Here is a 6,172-nt window from a genome sequence, read left to right as displayed (position 1 = left end):
CGAGGGAATCACGTTCTGCTTGTAGAATGTAACAACAAGCACACAGAAGATAATCACATGGTAATCACTCTTTCCTTTAATCACTCCGGTGTGCAACGTGGGTCAAATGCACAAAGGAGAGGATACATGGGGCAGAAGATGAGTGGGAAAACTGGAGATGCCTTCATTAAATAAATGATTTTCCATGCTTGAACTTTTCATGGTTGGGAGTTTGCAAATTTGGATTTTCCCTTTTTTTTTAATGTATTGTTTGTAATTATGATTTAATATAGTATGTATGTAAATGTTGGTTAGACAACAAATCGAAATCATGATCTGAATGTCTTATTTATCCCAGGGTAAATTGGGTTTCCATGACAGTTTTAAAATAAAATTAAAAAATTAAAAGTGCGATAATAACTTTATGAATAATAATAAATACAACAAATAATAATAAGTATAATAAGGAATGAAAAAAAATGCAATTATTACTTTAATAATAATAATAATAATAATACATAATAATAATAATACAAATTAAAACAACAAATAAAATAAAAAAATAAAAAGTGCGATAATAACTTTATGAATAATAATAAATACAACAAATAATAATAATAGGTATAACAAGAATTTAAAAAAATGCAATTATTACTTTAATAATAATAATAATAATAATAATAATAATAATACAAATTAAAATAAATCCAACAACAAATGATAATACAAAAATAAATAATAGATCAAATTAATTGTGAAGCTGTCACGTTGGGCTCTGGGTATTGGTAAAAAAAAATATATATAATTAATAATATAAGTACAATTTATTAAATGTAATCAAACCAGCTAAATTAATTCTAATACAAATTGGACTAAATACGCACAAGGTTGCAGAACTATTGATGAATGAGGCAGAAAAGCAGAGAGAAGAGTAAAATATGAGTGAATAAAAGATGGAGGGTGCAGAGTAAAAGATGAAAGAGGCTGTTGAAGCATGAAGAGAGAGGGAGACCTGCAGGAACACCAACATTGAGATCAGCAGCCGGAGAGTCAGAGAGATGTACTCTTCCTCTCGTGCTCAGACTGAGGAGGAAGAGGAGGAAGAGGAGGCTGATCTGTTACTGACGTGGCCGGAGGGAAAGTGACATTTTGTTTTTCACACGAGTGGTGAAGCTGTGAGCATCACCACGTACATCAGAGAGGCTTCTGTGCAGCAGCAGCAAAAAAGAAACATGAACATAGTTTTGAATTCTCCCCAGAAAAACCCCCCCCAATAAATCAGTTTTTATTTCACCCCTCTCAATATACATCATCTACACTCCTAAGTGTGCAATACAAATTCATTATTAATATCTTTGAATAAATACTAATGCCCAATGGATATGTTATAATATACACATGTTTACATATGTATTTGTATTACATTTTGTGGTAAAATACGTTACATTTTTTGTGTATATTTGTATTTAATGTTTACATATTGACTTTATTGTTATTATTTAATTTATTGTCGAATAAAGAAACTGTCCCAAAAACTATTTTCCTCGAGCTAAATAATAATATATTTGTTATTATTTGCACATTTAATTTACATATTATAAGTACAACATGTGCATTTTTACACATTTAATTTCACATGGTTTTGAAATATTTGTATTTGAGTTTATTTGTATTATTTTATTTTTATTTAACTGTGTGGTTTTTAATTTAATTTATATTTAATTATATTAAATGTTATTGTTAATACATTTTAATTTTGAGTTATTTGTATTTAATTTAAAGTGGACCTATTATGCTATATTGGAAACATATATTGTAGGGCCATACCTACAAAACATGTCTGTGAAGTTTTTTGCTTCAAATACCAAACAGATCCCCCATTGTAGCCATGCCTCTTACTGCTCATACCCCTCTCTTGCAGCCCTGTTAGAGAAACGCGGAATTTGGGTCCTTAGCTTTAAAAAAAAAAAAAAAAAAGAGGAGGTGGAGCTAATGCCTGATCAGAATTGTACCAGAGATAAAGTTAAATTCTGCTGTGATAAAACGCCATCCTGTTCTAAACCACATCAAGGATTATTTCTGAAACAGTATGGAGCTCAAATGCTTTTTCTCTTGCGGGTTTATCACAAGGTGAGTTCCTTTTTATATTTCCTGCTTTTTAAAACACATGTGCTCTCCAGTACAGGTTAGCTCTGAGTGTTAGCGAGGCTCGCTAATGTAAACAAAGACGAGATTACGTCCAAAACGTCAGGCATTGTTTCTAAGAGCAACTTACTGTGGGTCCACTGTCCGATTTGACGTCATATCGGCAGCAAATCTGTATCCGCTCGTTGTACCCCCGGTTTTAAAAGATTTGGGTACGGAGGAAAAGAGAAAGGGTTTTATTTTCTGATGCTGCGTGAGTTCCCTGACACACCGGGGACACATACTTATGTATAAAAGACATCAAAAAGTGCATTTTGCATGATAGGTCCCCTTTAATGTTATTCATTTTACGTTATCTTATAAATCCCAATTTCCCCTTGGGGCAAATACAGTATTCTGATAACATAAATGTTACATTCTTTTTTATTTGATGTGTTTAATTTAATCCTGCTTTTTACTGCACTTTTTCATTTCTTTATTCCTATGTATATCTTAATTATACTGGCTGTGACACTGTCTTTGAATCTGCTTGCAGTGGAGCAGTCAGAAGGACAATAAAAGACTTGAATCTTGAATCCTAAACCCTCCTTTCTGAGCAAGCATCAACGTTTTTCCTAGATTTCTTTTGTGTTGTATCTTTGACAGATTTGGGAGATCCTCGGCACTCCTGATGTCCGCAGAGCTCCGTCGCCTCGGAGAGAGATTATAAAGCGGGGGTGCTGGAGCTGGACTGAGGGTTGCTAGGAAACAGAAACTTCACTGTTGCTATCGGAGAGGAGAATCCTGTCTGCAGACGGACAGGAAACAGGAAAGAGATTTACTGACGGCTGCAGGCAGCAGAGTGAAATACTGCGCCACAGAACCGTTAGCCATGGAGGGCGTCGTTAGGCAGAGCGCTATCTGAATTTATCATCAAACCCATTTATACATGTTTATATATTTTTTTCTACTTAAATGTATCTTTCATTCGAGTATGATTTAAAACTTTTTAGACATTTGTTTTACTTATTATTTAAATGGAAGCACATTAATATGCATGTGATTGATTTGAATTACGTAATTGTTTTTGTACGACAACATATCAATCAAAAAAATCGAATGAAAGTAGAGACATATTAGGTTGAACAATGTATCACTATGTCTAAATACAATTGTAGGAGATGTGCAGTTGTGGTAGCATTGCGCAGAAAGATGATTGTCATTAACCCCCATCGGCACTAAGACGATGTGACCTGAAATGAACCACATAATACCAAACGATGTGATGCTGTGATCAATCAGCTGCAGGCGGCTCCTCTCTGTTTAACAATCACTGTGTCCTCTCCACGCAGCTGAAATCACAATCTCTGAATTCATCGAGGATGATTCCTGTGCCCACAACTTTATCTCGTCCTCCTCCCTTTTCCCTTTCCTCTCGAACGCCCGCTGCATCCTGAGCAGCTGCTCTCTGCAGCTCCTGAAACCTGCTTTAACCCGTAAGAACCCGGACCCATTTCTACTTTGGGGAAATTAAGGGGAACATCATTAAGACTAAATAGACATTACATTACATTACATGTTACACGCTTTTATCCAAAGCAACTTACATACTCAATACTGTGGGCAATCCCCACAGGAGCAATTTGGGGTGAAGTGTCTCAGGGACACAACGACATGCTGACAACGCACTACTCCACTGCGCCACAGCCTCCCACCTAGAACACATTTATGCCCCTTCCTTCAGACTTCCTCACAGAGCCCCTCCTCCAACACACACGAACGTGCACATGACCAAAGAGGGCACGAGATAAGTTTGGGCACAGATGGAAGGCTGACAGGCAGGTAGGCCATCCAGTTATTTTAGCCGGGCTGGCTCAGATGATTGGTCGCGCCACAGCTTCCACAGATGAAATGTTTGTATGTATTTATTGTCAAAGCATTTAATGTATTCATTGCTATCGGGATGTTGAGAGCATTCCATAGAATATAACACAAAGTTTTTCTGAAATAAATGACATACTCCACCTTTAATGAGGAGGATTTTTTGGTTTAAATTAGTTCGAAAATTCTTTGAATTGAAGAATAAAGAATATATTAACTAAATATAATTGAATCAGCTAAATTAACTGAGCAGATCATAATCATATTTCTAATTGTGCATAAATGTCACTTTGGGTTTACTGTGGAAGTTTAGGGTTGAAGTCCCTATCAGTGTCACAGCGATGTTTGTCTCATTTGTTTAATTTCAATTTGATCAATGAATGTTTCCACAACAGGTTAAATGTAATAAAGGACATGTTATGTAAGCATTTTAATTCTTAAATGGCTTGAATTTGACCTTTAGCAACAAAACAAAAGCTTTTGAAATGTGTTAGCCTGGCACATGGACATCTTGGACACGTTGTTATGGGAACACAAAGTCACATGACCTGGACCATGACTCACCAGACTGTTCAGACTGTTCAGGGTGTGTCACTTAGGGACTTCATGAGATAAAAACAAGGCTAAAGTATGGCTGCTCAATCTCAATTACGATTTTGGCTTGCAACGATTACGAAAACAACGTTTGGAAAACAATTTTTTTTTTTTTTTTTCAGTTGAATTATACTTAAAGTTCAGGGTAATCAACTGTTAAAAACATACTGTTTAAAAAATTTTTTTCCAATAAATGGATGTTTTCAAAGTCAATGCATATTATAATTTTTTTCCATAATCGAGCAGCTCTAGGCTAAAGCTGTATAAGGAACTTTCCAGAACATTTAAAGTTCATGTGACAGCTGTGTGGCGGTGGGTCCTAATGGCTTCTAAATCAGCCTCCGAATATAAATAATCTGCCGAAGGTGACGCTCAGCAGTTAATCATCAGCGTGCAGCGTTCATTCACCTGGAGTGAACAGCAGTGTGAGGAAATGAAGCATCTTTAGAGAGGAGATGTGGGAGTAATGAATGAACAGAGAGGTGAGAGGAGGAAAGTGTCTGCAGCGGGAGACAAACATATGGATGTTCTGGTGAAAAAACCCAACGCCACACAAACAACCGCAGACAGCGAGACACAACGTTATTATTCAGGTTAGGGAAAGCAGGTTTAACCGACATGACTATATCCAAGGCACCAGGTGATCGTTTTATCATCATACTCGTTAAAACATGTTAGTCCTCTTGTTGCAAAAGGAGCTTTTTATTTCGCAAAATGCCGTTACTGCTGTCTTTGGCATCTCCAAGCTACGGTGGGCGAGAGGGGCTAACGCGCTACAACGGCCCAAAACATTTCAAATAGGATAAACGCGCTGCAGCTTCAGAAACGATGCAGATACAAAAACATAAATGTGCCAAAACACATGAAGAAACATCTTTACCAACTTGAGGAAACATGCGCAGCGTTTACTAAACGCTGCATAAACCAAACGCTGCGTAAACCAAACGCTGCGAGAATCTGAAAACACAACGGAAACCAGGGGACACTAAAGAGTGACGCAAACAGCTGGGAGACCAGGGGACACTAAAGAGTGACGCACACAACTGGGAGACAAGGGAATACTAAAGAGTGACGCACACAACTGGGAGACAAGGGGAGACTAAAAAGTGACGCACACAACTGGGAGACAAGGGGACACTAAAAAGTGACGCACACAACTGGGAGACAAGGGGACACTAAAAAGTGACACACACAGCTGGGAGACAAGGGGACACTAAATAGTGACGCACACAGCTGGGAGACCAGGGGACACTGAAGAGTGACGCACACAACTGAGAGACCAGGGGACACTAAAAAGTGACACACACAGCTGGGAGACAAGGGGACACTAAATAGTGACGCACACAACTGGGAGACCAGGGGACACTAAAAAGTGACACACACAGCTTGGAGACAAGGAGACACTAAATAGTGACGCACACAGCTGGGAGACCAGGGGACACTAAAGAGTGACGCACACAACTGAGAGACCAGGGGACACTAAAAAGTGACGCACACAGCTGGGAGACAAGGGGACACTAAATAGTGACGCACACAACTGGGAGACCAGGGGACACTAAAAAGTGACACACACAGCTGGGAGACAAGGGGACAC

The sequence above is a fragment of the Notothenia rossii genome (assembly GCF_949606895.1).
Source record: "Notothenia rossii genome assembly, contig: scaffold_291, whole genome shotgun sequence".
Classification (NCBI taxonomy): domain Eukaryota; kingdom Metazoa; phylum Chordata; class Actinopteri; order Perciformes; family Nototheniidae; genus Notothenia; species Notothenia rossii.
The sequence above is the reverse complement of the archived record's forward strand: the minus strand, read 5'-3'. Positions refer to the sequence as shown.